General features: G+C 41.8%; 1 protein-coding gene across 23 annotated transcripts in view; it reads left to right on the top strand.

Annotated features, from left to right (window-relative positions):
- Positions 1-22,580, top strand: part of EPB41L3 (erythrocyte membrane protein band 4.1 like 3) — a 237,699-nt gene that overhangs the window by 74,359 nt on the left and 140,760 nt on the right. The window lies entirely within an intron of this gene.

Here is a 22,580-nt window from a genome sequence, read left to right as displayed (position 1 = left end):
TGCCTACCCCTGTACTAGTTATGATTTTTGCTACATTGTATTTTTAAATAACACGTATATATTATGTACTTTCTAATAATTGAAAAAAAAAAAGACCTGCCCTTTCATTTTTCAACAGTTAAAATTTTGATAGATGGATTTGATGGGCCTATGTCTCATTTTCTGGTATTGTTGTAATTTGTCTGTTCAGTTTCCACTACCGTTTACCAAAAAAGGAGGATTCTCGGATTGTACAGACTGTCTTGGTAGCCTTTTAGACGATGCCGTCCCTTCATGCTCACCTAATAAAGCACTTTTTAATGAAAAGTCTTACTTAATCAGTCACAAATTGAATCTAGATCTTAAAGAGACATTCTGAGCACCCTGACCACTACATCAAGTTATGGATGCAATCTCTGCAGCTTTTGTCAAACTGTATTCAAGTGGTTTTCTTGTATTCAGAGGACTTACTTGATGGACATAATGTGGAAGTTTTACTTCTTCCTCTTAGACAAACTGTTAACCCTCTGGGTTCTGCTGAATGGATAAAGGCTCCAAGTGGACAAAAATCCACCATTGCTTGTCAAACATTTTGAAAGCTGGTTGACTGTAAAACCGGAGGAATGCACCTAGGGCCTCTTTGAACAATGACCACTAAAAGAGACTGCAGTGATTCTAGTGCTTGGATTGTTCTGATACCGGAGAAACTGACGGAAGCGAAGCACAGAGAGATGGACACAGGTTTCTTCAGGAAGGAAGAGATTCTTTATTGGATCACCGATCGGGACTCAGAGGGACTAGCGTCACCAAAATACAGCAAATTCTGAGCCCCGGACAATAGTGCAGGCTCCTTATATAGGCACATAACTCCTCCCATATTAAGCTCCACCCGCACATTCTCTTGACCAATCAACACAAATAAGAATTAACTTCCTGTTTGACCGCATGGCTTGTCCAGCACAATGGAGGAGGGGGAATACTACATCCTGTATTCTTGCACATGCTCCGTACACTACTGATCGTATCTTGCCTCGTGCAACCAACTGATCGATACGTCAGCATATGCACGTACACATGCCACGTGGTAATCTCGGCCTACTAAATTTATTTTTACCGAGATTCCACCACATTCCCCCCTTTGATGCCTCTTGATATTTCACAATTACTTGAGGCATCATTTAACCTTAGTTTGCATACACCGCAAGTTACCTTGAACCAGACCAGACTTAACTTATGATGTGAATCTTTTAACACTCATCTTCCTGCATTGGTTCTCCCTGATCTAGAGCCTTATACTTATAAATCGCCATTATCTGTGCAGCAGCCTTCCTCTCTGCTATATTTTCTATCAGGCTTTGCACAGACCTAACTACTAAGGGTATAAGACACGGCAGGAGTAGACACAACATTAAAATCAGTAGGACTCCACCTACCACTGCCTTAAGCCCTCCAAACCACTCATACCAGCTACCAAACCAACTACTTGGATTATACCCTTTCCATACCTGAGTAGGCACATGCGCTAGTTTAACCATATGGCTAGTAAGCTCAGCTATTGCTTGCCCTTCGTCATCTATTTGAAGACAGCAATTGCTCAGGTTAAACTTCCCACATACACCTCCCTCTACTGCCAAAAGGTAATCCAAGGCTAATCTATTTTGGTAGACTGCTGTCCTCATCCTGGTGTTATGCTTCGCTAGAAGATTGAGCGCTTGTGATGTCTCGTTGGTGATAATCTCAACCACCGCCTGTAATCTTATAATTCGGTTGAGCATATAAATAGGGGTTCTGTAACCAAAGGTACCATCCTCAGCCCACGTGGCTGGCCCATAATAATCTATGATACGCTGGGGAGGCCATTCATCATCTTCCCAGGCGCCTATCTCTATGGGTCCCCTTTTCTTCCTATGATTCACATCATACACTTTAACACCTAAAGTCTCACCTGTTTCAATCGGTAACAAGAAGGATGGTTTGAGCATACCCAACACACATGCCCCTTCCCAGTCCTGTGGCAACTCCGAATAGGCTTTCTTACCACAGATCCAGTACAAATTTGCTGGGGCTCTCCAGGTAGATGTGATGGATAAATCAAACCACACATGCTTTAAATTGGCGTATCTAGCAAACGGGTTAGATGGTTCTGAGACATTTGAAGCCGACCACCAAGTTGTATTCTTTGTATCATCATCATAAGCTTTTTGCCCTAGACAAGTTAATTCTCCTACAGAAGTATTATACATTATTCCTTTCCTTGCTATGCAAACATAACCTATGATGGAGGTCTTTAATCTCCACTCAGATTTACCTCTAACACTCATATGATAATCGGCTTGTGTAGATATTAGTTGGTCAACTGCCTCAGAACCGGACATTACCTCCTTTGCTTCCCAAGGCCATTGGTCTCCCATGTTAGTACCTCCACACACATAGCAGTTGGTAACATTAAGACTACCGGCAATACTTTCAGCTAAGTCAATGAACAGGTTTTTAGCATTATGGGGGATCTTATTATCTATACTCATCTCTTCATAAAAGGAATGGTATACTTGATGAGTTTGGGAGGATACCGTATCAGTCTCTATCCCTATAAACAATACTGTCCCAGGATCTAAACCCGTCCCGTATATTTGAAACCCAAATAAATTGCCATATTTGTCTAAGAACTTATCGGGGTTATTTATAAGTATATGGATGGGATTACATTCCATAGACTTACAATATGGGCTAGTCGGCAACTTAGTCACTATCATGTCTTTGTCTACTGTCTGTCCCCAAGTCGCCCACCCCACACAAGACCAATATGGGCAAAAGTTATAGTCTTTATTTGGGCATCTAGGACTTACATATTTATTTTTACTACTGGGACAAATATATTTATCATTCGACCCATACGTCCTCTTGTTGTGCCTAATCATTAAATTCATGAAGCACCAATATCCAAAAAGTAATAATCAATCACCTAATAAGGCTTATAACGATACTGGCGGGCACACAACCCAATTCGGAATGAGTATATTGAGCTATAGGAAACAGAAATCACACAGAGACCAAGTTGCAGATAATAATTCACATCACACTTTATTGTCCATAAAGGGACAAAGTAAGCTTAATTCTCATTAAGTAGTTGCATGCATTCACATCAAAACAGCTTAGTATCTAGATATATCAACTTAAGTATACATCACCATTTAGAGGGGGCTTGGTTACGTCCTCGCTGCACGACCGGGGGAACTCAGACAGTCAGGCTTGGAGGGACCCTCTCTGGGAACAGCAGAGACCAGCAACACGCGTCCGCATTACAGGTGGGTAGTTCTCCAAGTGAGTGCCAAGTTTTCCCGTCTTTTATACTTTTTACCAAGTTTTATCAGTGCAGCCCAGCATGTATCTTGTCATGCACGTTAGGTAGTCAGTACGGTTGATCAGGCCGGTCATGACCCCCAAGGCCCATGCTAGACACATGCGGTATCTTATCTATCTACGTCCCTACTCTTATCTTTCTAGCACCAAGTCCTTCTCTTACGCACAAGGGCCTTTTTGGATATTGGCCAGACATGCCATGGAATATTCCATGCCATGTCAGCGCAACACAGTTTCAGTATTTTATGCAATGTCATCTTACACATGCAATGTCAGCTTAGTTGAATTTCTTAGTGCGACACAGTTACAGACAAGTGCCATCTTAACTATCTATAATAGATTAATTTGCTCATTAGTGATCAATCAATCATACCTAATTAGTTAATTGGAATTTTATCACAATTATCACATTCCATCCCTTGATCACTCAGTGAGCAAAACCTCACACATTTACGCATGCCATTCAGGTTATCAGCAGGGGGCAAGCCCATTAACCCACTGATCCCCATATTGTTCCATTCACACCTGGAACCAATTCATGCACTAAAGCTCTCCGAGTCGAGGGTCACCCGTAGGACATGCCTCTTCCCGCTTAACATTCTCTATCTCTAAACAACATTTATCACACTTCTAACATTTGCTTTTTAAATGTAGTTACTCTTTGAATGCAGCAAATAACAATTTTGTAGCATAGATAAATACAGAGTATAATAAAAACACACCACACAATTCCCTTTAATATTTTCATCCCAAGTCCTCCTATCCATGATCCTATACCAAATGTCCAGTCAAAGTCTTGTGTAGCATTAGCTAGCCAGTGTTCCAAGTCATCTGTGGTCAGTGGTTTTCTAAAGCGTTTCTGTATCTCTTCTAAGTGATGAAGCTCATGTTTAACTTTCCCTGATTTATCTTCTATCCACACACAACATGCTTTGCCTCCTATTCTTTTGCATACCCCCCCCTCTGCTGCAAGCAAATAATCTAAGGCTATTCTATTTTGCAAAGCTACCTGTCTAATCTGTTCTTGCTCATAAGTAAGTAAGCTAATAGCAAGTCCTGTGCTATTAAAGGCATCATCAAGGGAATCAATTAAAAGGTTTAAATTAGTTATCATCATTCCCACCCCCACCATTGGAAAAAGAGAGACCCAAAACTGTGCGTTTCTATCCATTTTAAACCCTGATAACCCGGTGTCTCGTTTCCTCCAATGATGATGGGCGCTTTCAGGTAAAGTTTTAGTAGGGTAAATGGCGGGCATCACCATTCCCAAGGTACAATCAATTTGCATTTTACATGGGAGTTTTTTATAAGCCCATCTCCCACATAGCCAATAGAATCCTTTTGAAGGGATAGGGTGATTTATACAACTTACATCAGAACGTTTAAAGGTAAAATAAGTGCCAAACACTCCTGTTCCTACTATTCTATGCCACCATCGACTAAATGTCACTGCCTCACCTTCTCCTAAGACATATTTCCATCTGCCCTCTGTTCTTTTCTCTTCATTTTCTGTCCCATTAAAATAGTCAAAACTCCATCCTGTGTAATAAGGAGATAATGCCATGGTATTTACATAACTGCCAGGTCTGTTGATTATCTGGTAGTTACGGTCAGTGTAGTATTTTTGATAAACATTAATAGTCACTATCTCTTCTCGGTCGTCAGGGTACTCCCATTCTCCCATGCGCAGCTTAACTGCACCTGGCCTGTCCGTCGTATCTTCACTTAAGAAGATCTTGGGGGTCTCACTTGTGTCGTTTCTCACTAGAAAGTAAAAACCCACGTTATGTCGAATGATATACAACAAGTCTTTCTTCGTCAATATTTTAGGGAAGTAGGGGTACCCTTTGTCATGAGCATGTGGAGTATGGCCACACACCCAACATGGTTCACATAAATTCAAGCTCTTATATACATTAGCTGCTGCCTTAACAAAATGATTGTGTTCTTCCCAAGGAGAGGGGTGTCTGTCTGATTTAGTGGTGTCAGAACAAGTTGTCACAGAAGTCCTTTGAATTTTTAAAAGCAAATACCAAAAGGTATCAGGGGTGCTGTTAGTGCAGCAGTAGGTTGCACCACTATTCTCTATAACAGTGTATGTCCGCTTTGTGCTGTGCTCATTTGCGTAACCCACCCAATATTGGGTAAGTTCCTCTGAAGTAATATTAAAGTCAACATGTGTATATAGTATATGGCAGCCAAAGGGTGTTGTAGATTCTAACGTTAACGTATCAAATGATCCGTGCGGCAGCTTAATATAGTTCATCTTCTCAGTGTCGTCGTGGCTGAAATAGACTTCTCCATACAGGCTTGCCCTCACGTTTGGACAGTCATAAGTCCGGCAGGTTACTCGCATCTCGATCTCTTTCCACTTCATTTCTGCGGAATCACTCCGGTCCCAACCTCCAATCTCGTTGTTGGTATCTGATTCGACCAAAAGGGGTAGAGTAAGCGCAACCATCACAATAACAGCCGGACCAATGAGCTTTGCCTGTAAAGATATGACTCATCTTATTCTCTCAAATAACATTTGCCCGAGGGCACGTATTCCCATTTGTCTTGTCCTGACTTGGAGAGTATCACAGTGTTGTCAAGGATGTCAATACCAATTATGTATTCAGGTATGGGGACAATTAAAACTGAATACTTCTTTTTGGGCAACTGTCCAATTTTCAGTTCTACCCAGGTCTGGACTGCTTCTGTCCTTTTACCTCCCAGACCTGTGATCACATAGGGTGATCCAGAAAATTTCTTAGGGTTACCATAAATTAAGGTGGCTTCGGCTCCAGTGTCCACAAGGGCAGTAACCCTTTCAACATTTTTATGTTTCCAGTGAATTTCTACATTTACATGGGGTCTGTGGTCTTTTACTGAAAAGTCAATCACTGGAGCCTGCCTCACTAGTCAATCCTTTTGGTCAGAGTCCGTCACCTCCAGGTCTCCCAGGTCTCCTAACAGGTTTCCCAGGTCTCCCAATTCCCCCAATTGCATAATGGCTTCAGTAACCAATTGCAATGAGTTTCCTGTTTGATTTATAAGCAGTGTCATTATTACCTGCTTATATGCTGGAGGGGCGGTCTTTATAATCTTATTTCTCATTTGAACTGTCACAGGCATTTCCATCAGTCTATCCAGCTGTTGGGAATTCTGGATAGCCTGTCTGACCATCTCCTGTTTCAGTTTCCTTACTGCATCTGTCAGCCCGTACCAAGGTTTGTCATTATCTGGCCAGTCACTGACAGATGGATACCTCAGTTTTAACCCTATCTGGACAAGCTCAAGGAGGGTGAGTGAAGCCGGATTCCCCTCTATGGCAGGGGGTCCGTTTAACAGCATCCTCCTGACATTCTCATCCTCTGAGATAGTGGCTAACTTTGGCGAGTCCATGGCATCAAGATTGATGCCTCCCGCCCCTGTCTCGGCTAGTCTCACAACCCACTCATCCAGTGGTTCCTTTGGCCGCTGCCTGAAGGTTGAAAGAATGTCAGCCATCTCCTGTTGAGTGTAGTCTTCCATGGAGGTCTTGCTAATTTGCCCCAGGTCAGTGTACTCCAATTTTCTTCTGACCACAGGCAAAGCATTTACTCCACCAGACTCATCGTCTGAACTCCAGATGTTGCCATCCCAAGTGTCAGGATCCCAATTGGATCCTACCTGAGCCAAGCACACCTGCATCTTCCTCTTGCTAATCTTACGAGTTCCAACCTTACCCTTAGCCTTAGTCACATTCATTACAGATTTTTGCAATAACATTTCATACAAACGCTTTTCTTTTTCCATAAGACATTTAGCTTTGTGTGTTTGTCTATAGGCATTCAGTATTACCCAACCTCTTTTCTGCCACTTATCTTTTGGGATTCTTGTCAGGCAATCAAGAAGGTTAGTAGGCATGTCAATTTCACTTTTTTCACAGTCATCGTTACCCTTGCCAGCTGAACGGGCCCATTCACTGGCAATCACCGCATATGGCTCATCCTCCCATCCGGGAATGATGGCATCATCACCTTGTTTCTTATTCTTTTTAAACATTGTGCAAAGTCCCTATGATTGATTTAGAATATACTTGCACTCCTTGGGGGATGTGTGTACTATGTGTTTTAGTTAATTTCACTTGAATATGTACTAATCCAGACACCTAGTGTCTGGCTTATTGTTTTATGCTTCACTCAAGCCTGCCCAAATGACTAATTTGGCTGCAGGTTTGCGCTTCCCGACCACACTGGCTTTCTACACACTCTGTAAAGCGCATAGGGGCGTCTATGGATCGAGCCAACAGTCTTGCACTTTCAGGAACAGCCGTTTCATTCACTTCCTTAGTCAGCACTGGCTTCCAGCACCTGTTAAGGTGCGTAGGGGCACTTGTTAACTGACCAAGCACAATCACCCATTCGTGCCAGAATCACCCCAAACAATCTCGTGGTTTTGGTGACCTTATCTCAATACCTGGTATTGAGCTTATTAAATTAGCAGCAATTCAGCCTCATCCAGGACGCTAGCCTGTTTGAGGGTATCGCTCCCCAGCGGCACTGGCGTTCTACACACCGTTAAGATGTATAGGGGCGTCTACCAACTGAGCACAACTTGCATTCTTCAATCAATCTTCTGAAACACTCCTCAATCTTGTAGATCGAGCATTCACTCACCAATTTTGCTCTTGCAAAATCATGCAAACATTTTCAGGTTTACACAATGTTCAAAAGAAACTTTAGAAACTGTAGTGTTTGTTTCCTAAACTTAAAATCTCTATAACATATTTTACTGCAGCGCACGGAAGAAACTGACAGCTTGCAAACGTCTTTTCTTTCCTCCGTGACGCAGCAGAAATTAAACCTTATACAATGTTAGTTTCACTTTAACTGTACTTACAATTCGCCTAAGCAGTCCTAACAATTTCTAACCACAATATCCTTATCTACATACACAGTTCTAACAAGTCCTAAACACAATTTTCTTATCTTACGCAAACAGTTCCAGCAAACTCTAAACAAATTCTAACAACTTTCAAAACTAAATTGATTTCAAGTTTCCCTGCTCAATTAATACTCATCCTGCCGACTACGCCAAAATGTTGTGCCTAATCATTAAATTCATGAAGCACCAATATCCAAAAAGTAATAATCAATCACCTAATAAGGCTTATAACGATACTGGCGGGCACACAACCCAATTCGGAATGAGTATATTGAGCTATAGGAAACAGAAATCACACAGAGACCAAGTTGCAGATAATAATTCACATCACACTTTATTGTCCATAAAGGGACAAAGTAAGCTTAATTCTCATTAAGTAGTTGCATGCATTCACATCAAAACAGCTTAGTATCTAGATATATCAACTTAAGTATACATCACCATTTAGAGGGGGCTTGGTTACGTCCTCGCTGCACGACCGGGGGAACTCAGACAGTCAGGCTTGGAGGGACCCTCTCTGGGAACAGCAGAGACCAGCAACACGCGTCCGCATTACAGGTGGGTAGTTCTCCAAGTGAGTGCCAAGTTTTCCCGTCTTTTATACTTTTTACCAAGTTTTATCAGTGCAGCCCAGCATGTATCTTGTCATGCACGTTAGGTAGTCAGTACGGTTGATCAGGCCGGTCATGACCCCCAAGGCCCATGCTAGACACATGCGGTATCTTATCTATCTACGTCCCTACTCTTATCTTTCTAGCACCAAGTCCTTCTCTTACGCACAAGGGCCTTTTTGGATATTGGCCAGACATGCCATGGAATATTCCATGCCATGTCAGCGCAACACAGTTTCAGTATTTTATGCAATGTCATCTTACACATGCAATGTCAGCTTAGTTGAATTTCTTAGTGCGACACAGTTACAGACAAGTGCCATCTTAACTATCTATAATAGATTAATTTGCTCATTAGTGATCAATCAATCATACCTAATTAGTTAATTGGAATTTTATCACAATTATCACACCTCTCCCATCTAAGATCCCCACATACATTCCACGGCTTTCTACCACTCGATATCGCTTTACACGCATCAAATAGCAGAACACCCGAAGAATGTACGGATTCTAACACCGTCTTATTAATTAGGGTCCCCTGAGGATCTCCATTCCTGAGAGTCAACCAAATTGTACGAGGTTGATACTCCGGACTGAAGCACCTAGGTTCTCCTACTCCTAAATGGCACACACTATAGTCTATATTTAGGTATCTACATCTCGATACATCTCCTTTACACTCGTATTGTGAATGCCAAATTAGGGTTTGGGAAATATGGTTACCTGTTCTCGTAGTCTTAATGCATACCTCACAGCTAGGAGTGTCGGTACCTCTACCTTCCTGAATATAAAAACACACATAAACAAACACTATCAAAAACACATCTTTCGCCGTCATCCTCAGTCTTCGTCCGTGCGAAGGCACCTCAGCTTCCAGGATGTAAGGGCTGCAGGGAATGGAGTTCTGCTCGTCTTCACAGGAGTCCCTTCGAGACTTTCCCTGGCTTATAAACTATACGTCGGTGGGCGGACAGGCTTTATTATGGCCTTCTCACTCACGCACCAAATCCCAAAAATAATAAAATTTGTAATCCACAATAGTTCCTCGTTACTCCGACTGAGTAGTGCGTTTTAACCGGATCTTGCAGGGATTCTCTGGATCTGCTGTAACTTGCCAAGAATCGACTGCTGCTGGTTTAACCCTGGAGTGATGTATCCACGGAGTCACTTCGGCTACTTTTATCGCTGTAGGGGTAGACAAAAGAACAACATAAGGACCTCTCCACTTGGGCCCTAACGGTACATTATTCCACTCTTTAATCCACACTTGATCTCCTGGATGATAACTATGAACAGGGGGATAAATATTCACAGGTAATCTATCTTGTACCCATTTCTGTACCTCCTCCATAGTCTTACCCAACTCTACAACCTGCTGCCGGGTAATTCCTTCTCCCAACTGACTCAAATCCCCCCTTAAGTTACCAAGTACGGGAGGTGGTCGCCCATACATGATTTCAAAAGGAGAGAGGCCCATCCTTCTGGTAGGGGTACTGCGGATTCGCAATAGAGCTATGGGTAAGAGAACGTTCCACTTAAGTTGGGTTTCCTGACACATTTTAGCCAACTGGTTCTTAATAGTTCTATTCATTCTCTCTACCTTACCAGAGCTCTGGGGTCTATATGCAGTATGAAGCCTCCACTTTATACCAAGCATATGAGTCAGTTGTTGTAGGCACTGATGAACAAAAGCTGGACCATTGTCCGATCCTATAGAACAGGGTAGTCCATATTGGGGTATTATTTCTCGTAGCAGGAATCTTACAACTTCTCCTGCTTTCTCTGTACGAGTAGGACATGCTTCTACCCAGCCTGAATAGGTGCACACAATTACCAGCAGGTAACGATGTCCACCCGATTTAGGCATCACTGTAAAGTCAATTTGTAAATCGGACATGGGGAGTCCCCCCATAAACTGGACTCCTGGTGGCTTTACTGGTCCTTGTCTCGCATTATTTTTAGCACACGTTACACATCTTCGTACAATGGCCTGAGTCAAGTTGGACAATCTTGGTATGTAGAAATGTTTTCTGAGAGATTCTTCAGTACTGTCTCTCCCAGAATGTGTCCCGTTATGATAATTTTGGACAATTTCTACCGCTAGTGATGCTGGTATGACTATTCTTCCATCTTCTAGCTGATACCACTTGTTCTCCAAATACTTTCCTGGTTCAGTCTTTAACCACTCCTCTTCTTGAGCTGTATAAACTGGAGTCCATTGGGACAGTGGAGTTGGTATAAGAGCAGCTATATGCCCCACATACTCCTGTCTTCCTGATTCAGCAGCACGCTTGGCTGCACTATCTGCCATCCGATTTCCCTTGGTTACATCACCATCTCCTCTCAGATGCGCTCGACAATGTATGATACCGACTTCTTTCGGTTCCCACACTGCTTCCAATAGTTGTAGGATTTCAGCTGCGTATTTGATTTCTTTGCCTTCTGAATTCAGTAGTCCTCTTTCTTTATACAAAGCTCCGTGGGCATGAGTGGTTAAAAACGCATATTTGGAGTCCGTGTAGATGTTCACTCTTAAACCTTCAGCCAATTGTAACGCTCGTGTCAGTGCTATCAATTCTGCCTTTTGTGCTGATGTTCCTTTCGCCAGTGGCCGAGCTTCTATCACCTTGTCTATTGTTGTTACTGCATATCCTGCATAGCGGATCCCTTCTTTCACATAACTACTGCCGTCGGTATAATATTGAACATCGGGGTTCTGGATGGGAAAATCACGAAGATCTGGTCTACTTGAAAATACTTCATCCATTACTTCCAAACAATCATGTTGACTTTCAGTAGGTTGTGGCAAAAGGGTAGCTGGATTTAAGGTGTTTACAGTCTCTAAATGCACTCTGGGGTTTTCACACAACATTGCTTGATACTTGGTCATACGACTGTTACTAAACCAATGATTTCCTTTGTAATCCAACAACGTCTGTACTGCATGTGGGACTCGTACATAAAGTTCTTGACCCAGAGTGAGTTTATCGGCTTCAGCTACTAGCAGGGCGGCTGCAGCTACGGCTCTTAGACAAGGTGGAAGTCCGCTGGCCACTGCATCCAATTGCTTAGACATGTAGGCAACAGGTCTTTGCCATGATCCCAAGTACTGTGTCAATACTCCCACAGCCATTCTTCTTTGCTCGTGTACATATAAGTAGAATGGTCGTGTGTGATCAGGTAGACCTAATGCTGGGGCACTCATCAAAGCCTTCTTCACATCTTCAAATGCCGTTTGCTGTTCTTGGGTCCATAAGAAGGGGTCGTGCTCTGTACCTTTGATAGCTGCATACAGAGGTTTTGCCAGTATCGCATAGCTGGGAATCCATATCCTACAGAAGCCTGCTGCCCCCAAGAATTCTCGCACTTGTCTTCTATTCTTGGGTATTGGTATTTGGCAGACAGCTTCTTTTCTCTCTGGCCCCATAATTCTTTGACCTTCAGAGATATGGAATCCCAGATATTTGACAGTTGGCAAACACAACTGAGCCTTCTTTCTAGACGCCTTGTATCCTGCCTTCCAGAGAATGTGTAGTAGATCGTGCGTTGCTTGCTGACAGATTTCTTTTGTAACTGCTGCTATCAACAAGTCATCTACATATTGTAACAATACACACTCTCCTGGGATGGACTCGAAATCCAGTAGATCTTGACTTAGGGCTGAACCAAATAGGGTAGGTGAATTTTTAATCCCTTGGGGCAGTCTTGTCCAAGTCATTTGGCGTTTTGAGCCCGTTACAGCGTTCTCCCATTGGAAAGCGAAAATACATTGACTTTCTGCGGCAATTCGGAGGCAAAAGAAGGCATCTTTGAGGTCTAAGACTGTAAAGTAAGTAGCCCCGCCCGGAATTAAAGCAAGCAGGTTATATGGATTGGGTACAACTGGATGTATACTAACAACCGCATCATTGACTGCTCTCAAGTCCTGCACAGGTCGATACTCATCTGTACCGGGCTTTTGAACAGGCAGCAATGGGGTGTTCCAGGGGGAAGTACAGAATTTTAGGATACCATACCGTATGAACTTATCCAGATAGGATTGGATGTTCTTCTTAGCCTTCTGCGGGATGTGGTATTGTCTTAGGCTCACTGGATAAACCCCAAGTTTTAGTTCAATTTTTATAGGTGGAATATTGCGGGCCAGTCCTGGTGGGTTGTTCTCTGCCCAAACTCCTGGTATATTAAATAATGTCTCATCACTCCTAGGGTTTTGGCTAGTCAACGCTGTATAAAGTCGCCACTCTTCTTCCTTTGGTACGGATAATGTCATGATACCTGAAGGTCCATTAAACTTTAAAGATGTTGTTCCATTTGGTAGGAACGTAATCTGCGCTTGTAACTTAGATAGCATATCACGTCCCAGCAATTGGACTGGACATTCAGGCATATAAAGGAATTGATGTTTTACTACGTGGCCTCCCAATGTACAGAGTCGACTTTTAAGAACCGGTTTTTCAGCACTTCTTCCAGTTGCTCCTATCACAGTAATAGTCCTTCCAGATGGAGGAGCAACTAGATTAGTCACCACTGAATGTTCAGCACCAGTGTCGATCATGAACGCACTCCTTTTTCCCCCTATTGATACATCGACCATAGGCTCCGCTCGACCAAGGGGGATGGAGCCCGGTCGGTATCAATAGTCCTCCATGACCGTGTCAGCCAATCCTACAAAGTCCCTACCTTCTCTATCGCGGGACCTTTGCGCTGCTGGAATATACCTGTCTTCCCTAACACTTCCTCTGTTCCCATTATTCCCTCTATTACCATTACTCCCTCCAGGGCCTCCTCTACCTCTCGCTCTGCCTCTAAAGTTTCCATAGCCTGCCCTGGGTCGGTCTCTCTCGTACTGCTCTCTTTGCGGACATTCGTTCCTCCAATGCCCTTCTTCCTTGCAATACGCGCACTGATTCCTACTCAAAGGCTCCCTACTCCATCTACTATCGCCTCTATCTGGGCCCCGTCTATCTACGCCTGCGATCGCTACCGCTAGCATATCAGCCTTTTTACGCATCTTGCGCTCTTCCTCTTTCTTACTTTCTGTTTCCCTATTCATATAAACCTTATTCGCTACCTCCATTAGTTGGGTGATTGACATACCTGCAAACCCTTCTAACTTTTGTAGCTTGCGCTTAATATCTCCATAAGCTTGGCTGACAAAGGCGGAGTTCACCATTCGGGAATTGTCTGCGTCTTCCGGATTAAAGGGGGTATACAAGCGGTATGCCTCCAATAATCGGTCATAAAAGACACTGGGCGCTTCATCGCTTTTCTGAATCACCTCAACTGTCTTCGACATGTTAATAGCTTTCTTTCCTCCGGCTTTCATGCCAGCAATTATAGCGTCTCTATAGGCTCTGAGTTGAACCATCTCAGCACCATTTACATTCCAATCGGGATCGGTGTTGGGATAATGTGTTGCGGCCCATGCTGATGGATTGGCTTGGTTTAAAGTACGGGCTTTATCCTCTAGTGCTTTAATGGCCGCTTGATTAATTCTTGTCCTTTCCTCATTGTTGAATAAAGTCATTAATAACTGCTGGCAATCAGCCCATGTCGGGTTATGTGTCTGTACTATTGAGGTGAACAGATCAGTCATAGCTTGTGGTTTCTCAGTATACGAGGAATTGTGGGTCTTCCAATTTAAGAGATCGGTTGTCGTGAATGGGACATATACAAAGACTGGGTCAGCATGTGCCATTTGGCCTGCGGCATCGATATAGGCTGACCCAGGATTCAGACGAAGAGGCATCTGATAGTGTTTTAATTGTTGGGCACCGGTCAACTGTCGGGTCTGTATGGGGCTACGTGGAGGGGCGTCAGTCATAGGTTCCAGTCGGGGAGAAATAGGGTATGGGGATGTGGGAGCTTGGTTTTGGGAAAAGGTTGTAAATAAAACACTTCGAGCCGAGCTAGATGAAGCTTGACCGGAAGTCTGAAGTGGCGCCAAATCAGGATATTCGTTTTTAATGGGGGTTGGTTCTGATTCCGGAAGGGGAGATTTAGTACGAGGGGGGGTGGATCCTGTACTGGAGGAGGAAGCGGAAGTGGATGGGGGTAATGAGGGGAGGGCTGCAGGACTTCCTGCATTTGCGTCACTTCCTCTTAACGGAAAGTAAGGGGGCGGCAAAGGGATCTCGGACTCAGGGGGCGTGTCCAAAATGGGCCTAACACCAGTCCTAGTGGACGAACAAGTCCTAGCTACCATGAGGCGACACTGCTCCTCGTGGCATGTCTGGAGCCATTTTGGCGAGTCATTTACGGCCTGTCTCCAACAATCAATATAAGGAAACTGGCCGTAAAGTTCAGGCCTACCTGATACAGCCACGTGTAAGCGCTGTACCAGAGTTGGATCCAAACTGCCACGTGGCGGCCATGCCGCAACCAAAGTAGGCCACTCCCTAGTACACAAAGTGACCAAACGTACAGGAGACATTTTAACCCCAAAATCACAAGTTTTGAATCCCTTTTTAAAATTCTTCACCATACAACCTAAGGGATCCGGAATCGTTGACTGCGACGCACCCATACTTAACAATGGAACGTCGTCGACAACGAATACTATACACGCGTACTATTCAACAGTCACACCCGTTTCCTCTGGCAACAGCACCACGTGGTACGGTTACCAAGTGAAACGTACACAATAACACAATAAACACTCAGGGAATTCCCGTACACACACAGCTGTTACACCAGTCACTAGATAATCAATATTATGCCCTTTGGCGTAACTATACAGTCACCCACGCTATAATTCTCTATATACGAATTACCCGTCTATAACACACCCCAGTAACATCGTCTTTTACAAATAGCGGTTACAGTACGGTTAGCATAGGTCAAAGCACAAGTTAAGGTCACAATACAATTATTAGTGGTTATGGTGTTAAACATGCAATGGACGACAATGATTAGTACTTATATACAGTGTCAGTAAATATACAGGGTTATGGTACCGTGCACTATAATACAGCAACACACTATTAACACTCTCGCTAGACGGCTGAGCTCGCGCTATCTAACAAGATATACACTTTACTAAACAATCTTTAACACATTTACAATTCCCAACTAAACTATTGGCCAGTACCTTGAATGGACTACCTAAAACTATATACACCCGTTTTGGTTAGCCACACTGCCCAATCACCACATATAGCGAGCTAGAGAACCGAATTTACACAGGCGCCTCTTAGTCGCACTATCAAAAGTCTAGTGGGTTCCAAATTTACACGCCTTCCCACTTAGCCCAGATAGGTTGAGAGCTAGCGAACCGAATTTACACAGGCGCCGCTTAGTCTCCCGGTCCCTCCGACCTAGCGAACGTAATATACACCCTAGAACGCTAGTCTAGACAAGACACCGGTGTCCGGCTAGGGCTATTTACACCAGGACCCCGCCTGACTAACAAAATCAAACGGTCTGACTAAAGAGCGTTCGATCGAGCGGTGCGCCTTCGCTCCTTCCCTCCGACAGAGGGGGCAGATACACAGATTCAAACCCCTTTGGGCCTACCGCACAATCGGTATACCCCTAGTGGGTTCTGCCGTCTAAAACAGCAGTTGTCTTACCTCCTCGTTCCTGAACCTGAGTTCACACTCATCGACGGGGACACCCCAGCACTTCTCACGTAGAGGCCGATGATCTCCTGGACAACAGACCAGTGGCGCCGAGACGAAGGGAGGTCCACGCAGAAGTTCAGGGGTGCAGCCGTAGAGAACGTGGGCAAAGATAGACCGTCTCACGCCTCTGCCTCTCAGCTACCGTTGAACGATGAGCTTCCCGGCCAATGCACCAAATGATACCGGAGAAACTGACGGAAGCGAAGCACAGAGAGATGGACACAGGTTTCTTCAGGAAGGAAGAGATTCTTTATTGGATCACCGATCGGGACTCAGAGGGACTAGCGTCACCAAAATACAGCAAATTCTGAGCCCCGGACAATAGTGCAGGCTCCTTATATAGGCACATAACTCCTCCCATATTAAGCTCCACCCGCACATTCTCTTGACCAATCAACACAAATAAGAATTAACTTCCTGTTTGACCGCATGGCTTGTCCAGCACAATGGAGGAGGGGGAATACTACATCCTGTATTCTTGCACATGCTCCGTACACTACTGATCGTATCTTGCCTCGTGCAACCAACTGATCGATACGTCAGCATATGCACGTACACATGCCACGTGGTAATCTCGGCCTACTAAATTTATTTTTACCGAGATTCCACCACAGTTCCACAAAGTAATATTTTCTTACTATTTTGTAAAATAAACAGGACATCAGTATTATATTTAATCTCTCTGTTTTCTCTCTTTAATCCAAGAAACATTTTGATTAAAAAAAGATGAAGGATAATTTTATTTAAACATCACTTCCTCCCCATCCAATAGGGCTGCAGTGATTGGTCAGGATTGTGCATGCTCAGTTTGGTTAGTACATTGTATAGATATGTCCTGCATGGAAACACTGAATCGTACTTAGAATGACAGGTGGTGTACTTTAAACCAGTGTTTCCCAACCCAGTCCTCAAGGCACACCTACCAGTCCAGGATTTAAGGATTACCCAGTTTTGTCTAAGGTGTTTTTTCTTTTTTCTTTCTAAAAACACCTTAGACAAAACTGGGTAATCCTTAAATCCTGGACTGGTAGGTGTGCCTTGAGGACTGGGTTGGGAAACATTGCTTTAAACGACTCTGCTTGTATAGGATTTGAAAGATAATAAATTACTGAATATATCATGTAGGTAAGTACCTCTGTTGCACTTCTGCATTTTCATAACCTCACCACCCCATGATGCCTCGTATAGAGCAATTCTGTTCACCCAATGAAAGAATTAATTAATTTACGTAAGTTGACTGGCCTCGGCTAGGAAAGTTTGTCAGCTCAAATTTTAAGAACTAAAGTTAAAAACCTTTAGCACACCCAATATCTAACTGCTATAAGTGAGAAAGTCACAGTTCTTATACCTTCATGTTTCCTTTTTCCATTTATTTATACTCACTTTATCACGTTCTGAAATTCTGTATTTTCAAATATTCTTTCCAATCCATTTATAGAAACTATCTGCACATTTTTACAACAGGAATTTTTAAACAAATGGTTGGGGGTTAGAGGGATCTCCTTTTCACACATTCCAATCTTTGGACTTTGAATTAATGATGAATCCCAGATTTTGACAAGCTTTTGGGAACTAAATATAGCAAGTGAGCTATTTCTGCAATGACACAGGGTCACTGTGGGCTATTTAACTTGTGATGTAACACAATCACATTTCTAGGCAAGCTTGCATATGAGCACTCTTGACAGCCTCCTGGGAGGGCAGCATTACCAACAAAGTTATTTTAGAAGACAGATGTACTAGTCGCGATTGTTGACGCCCTCTAAGAATTTTTTTCTAAAAAGTTAAGAAGTTATTGTACTTGTAATAAAAGTTAGTTAGTTTTTAGAACATGCATGTGATGGATTCATTCTATTACACCGTTTTATTTAAAGGGAATACCGCTTAAACCAGAGGTCCTCAAACTCCGGCCCCCAGGATGTTGCTGAACTACAACTCCCATGATTCTTTGAATTACATAGATAGCCAGAGAATCATGGGAGTTGTAGTTCAGCAACATCTGGGGGGCCGGAGTTTGAGGACCCCTGGTTTAAGGGGTATTCCTTTTAAATAAAACTGTGTAATAGAAAGAATCCATCCAGAGTTTGAGGACCCCTGCCTTAAACTAACAGTTACTTGATATACAGAAGGGTGGGCTGAGTCATAAAAGATAATCAGGTATAGGGGTTTCACCAAATGAAATCATCAAGACAAAATAATGCCATAGAATTTGATAATCCAGAAGGAATTGGCCATAAAAAGTTACTTTTTTTTAAAGTCTAGCTTTAAAACAAATTGAAATGTGTATATTCAGAGACTGGTGAACACAGTGACGAGAATAAAGAAAAGAGGTGTAAAAGGTAGCAGTAGCAATCCTTAATAGAGAATATCCATAACAAGCAAACATTGATGGTCTTTTAATCTTACAAATGAATGTTTATCAATGGTAACATTCTCGTGTTTCTAGATATGAGTCAGATTCAGTTTATCAGATGCAGCCTAAATCTATAGACTTGACCTATTCTGAGAAGGATAATAGCACAGCGAAAGCCTGATTTATTCTAGAGAAATCAATGTTGGATAAAGAATACTGCAGTAGTCCTTAATACAAATGTTTCTAGAGAGGGTCACTAAATAAAATGAGATTTGCTCAATTTTAAGAGCACCCTGATTTTCCTCTCCTTTTTGTAGCATCAAATCCCACAAAACTATTTATTTAGTCTTGTTAACACTGGAGGATTAAACATTGCGTTGTGTATTGTCATTCCAAAATACATGGACTAGGTTTAATGCTTCCTTGGAACAGTAATGTTTCCCTATCCTTGGCATAGGGGAGTGATTCCATCGTATAGTTGCATATGTATTCCATACTCGACCCTCTCCCCACAAGTTTAATTAATTACTTTATATTCACCTAACCTCTGACTGATGTACTTTCTGATCTGATTGCTTTAGGTATGAAAAACTAAATTGAACAGTTCCAGATTAAGTGGACAGTAAACTATGTACCAAGTAGAGTGACTATAATACATTTTTTCAAAGGTTACATTTTTAGTACAATATGATCATCATGATTGTGGTTGACCGCTATTCCCCTCCAGACTTTTATTGTGCTATAGTTTAACAAAGGGGACAAGAGTAACAGATGATTGTAAAATAGTTACATGCATAATTGTTGGTATACAATATGACAGTTACACACATCAGTAAAAAGGTAAAACTTTATTCTGTATTAAGACAAATTGGAAGATTTGAAGTGAAACATTTTTATTTTTAACCATGACATTAAGCTCATATTTAAACTTAAAGGAAAACTCTAAGCACCATAACCACTACAGTAGACTTTAGTTCTCTGGTACCCCCGCAGTGCAAGTTGTTAAAAGTGTTTGCTAAAAGGTTGACTTCACACTTGTGGACCACTTTACGCCGCACCTTACCTCCCTCTTTTTAGCAAAGCTCTAAGCCCGGGAGAAGGGCTTTGATCATTGGCTTATAGTGATCATGGTTCTTCATAAGGAAAGAGGCAGGTAGGAAGCGGCACCTATCGGACCCCAGGTAAAAAGTCAAATCATTAGCAAACGGTTTAACTACTTACATTGGGGTGTTTTTTAAGTGCCCCGTAAATAGTAAAATCGATTAAGATCGATGCTACAAACCAAAAGGTGATGCCAACTGCCCAATGAGTCAGAGAAGAATACCAGGAAGCGGTGCTCTGTGGAGGGGATCCACTGCTCTCTTAAAAAAATCCAGAAAATTAGCACAGACTATATGATAATTGCTTACTTAAACTGCAAGAAAGATCAGTATACATATTTCACGACATTATAACTTCTTGAGTATTATTTCTTTATAGTAATTGTCCGTACTTAAATTACTTAATTTCTTTCACCCTGCTGAAATAAGCCATTGACAGCATAACACTGCATTGCAGTAAGCAGAAGAAAGCCTATGTATAATCAGCAACATATCACGTTGCATTACAGTGAAAATAGCAAGATCAACAAAGGATACATATCTGTTTTGTTTTACTTGGAAGATGATTCGGACGAGCACACAGATGAACTATTATTAATTAGCTGCTCCTTCTAAATTATATTTTCTTAGATATATGTCCTACATGTTCTAATTAACTCCTAATTAGAAAAATCACTGCAAGATTAAATTAGCTCATTGAACTCCATGGCCCAAAGGCTAAAATCTATTATTAAAATATTAAAACCCACTAAGCTGCAGAACTATTTTTTAACACAATTGCTTTGTTTATGCTGTTTTATTTGCAAGCATTTGCTTCCTTTATAATTAGAAAGAATGTATGCATCCATTATAATGTTCCAAAAATGTAGTGAAAGTTATAAAATGTATATGTCATTGACTATGGGACTGGCTTTTGCAGCTACTAAGTACCATTGCAGGTTTCTGTCTGACACTAACACTATAGTGTCCCACTGACCCCCTCCCCGCCTCCTGCAGCACTCATAGGGTTAAATAACCCTTTAAACCCCTCAGCTTATTCCAGCTGGCTCTGTCTCCACCTTCTCCAATGTCATTGTGAGGGGGTACCTAATGCACATGCGCGACGACCACAGAGCGCAGGTTAGGCATACCCCATAGGGAAACATTAATTCAATGCTTTCCTATAGAGATTTGGAAGATGATGGACATCTTCATGTGGAGTAGAACTCGGTGAAACAGCAAATAGAGCCTCCAGTGGCTGTCTGGTAGACCGCCACTGGAGAGGCAGTCTAACACTGCAGTGTTTTTTTAGCTGCAGAATTACTTTCTGATGACACGCCCAATTGACTTGCAGTATTATATTTGATTTAATGTTTATTATATTATGTAAACTTTTATTGTGTTAATTATCATTATTGCAGCAAAGAGGTCTGCACTCACCTAATGTAACTAAACCCCCATTATTTTTGTGGTGTTTAAGTGAGGTGTTTTTAAATAAAACTATTACAATCTGTGAGATTTGAAATCATTGTTTAGTGATTGGATTGTGTATTTAGTAAAATATAATTATTGCTGCATTTTACTAATATTAAGCAAATCTGCACACCTTATTATATTTTTTGTTTGTGTTTCTTGAAGCATTGTCACTGCATATCTCTTTCCGGCACTTTAGAATGCTGGGAGATAATCAGCTCAACTCAACAGGTGTTTTGTTTTTTTGTTTTGTTTTTTTAATATGATGTAAAAAGGTCCAACCCCATACCTTAGTATTACATTTACAGCTAAATTTACTATTTTAATTAGACGTAAATTATATTAGTCTAAAAAGGAATATTATTTTAAACTGATTTAGGTGTACTAGCGGCTTAAATATTTTTAGATTAAATCTTCAACAAAAAAAAATACCTTCTTTCAGTTTTTAGGTAAGTTAATTAATTTGCTGTCATGTTTTTTTTTTTTGACGAGTGATGATGGCGTCACAGACAGTCTTGCACCCGGCCAGTTTGAAGAATAAGGCGTGTTTGACAGCCAGCGTTCTGAAATAATTCTTTTCAGCTACCCTGTTGTGCTGACAGCAATAAAATAATACTTTGATCAAGCTTACATTTTAGTGATCATATCCAACAGACTATTCCAGCTGATAAAGATTCACTTATTTTCTTTTAGTTATGTAAAATGACATTCAAAATGAAATTACTAACACCTGCTGCAAAAAATGTCACAAAATCCCAAACCAAAGTCCGTGAGTGATTCTATAGGCAGATAATTAAACCTTCCTTAAAGCATTGTCTTAACTGTAACAAAATGTAATACACGGATCACATGGTAGTTTCACACATAGCCTCCAGCCGTGAAGACTAGTGTCGGTTCTGGACATTTTGGCAGCTCATTTTTAATTTAAATTTAGAGAAATGTTAAGAGATAACAGGTCGACAAAATCTTATTCCATTTCTTAGGTGTTGAGACTTAAGCTTTGCGCTGAATATATAACAGCGTGGATAAATATGTGACAGATTTAAAAATGGTAAAAATATTAAAGAGACACTAATCTCTTATACATGCATATATCATCAAAATTGAAATAAAGCATAGCACATAAGATTCAGTTCAAAATGGATTTGTCATTGAAATTGTGTAAGTGAAGAAGTCAGATTCAAGTAAG

The sequence above is a fragment of the Pelobates fuscus genome, chromosome 4, assembly GCF_036172605.1.
Source record: "Pelobates fuscus isolate aPelFus1 chromosome 4, aPelFus1.pri, whole genome shotgun sequence".
Taxonomy (NCBI): domain Eukaryota; kingdom Metazoa; phylum Chordata; class Amphibia; order Anura; family Pelobatidae; genus Pelobates; species Pelobates fuscus.
This window is presented reverse-complemented; position numbering and strand designations above follow the sequence as displayed.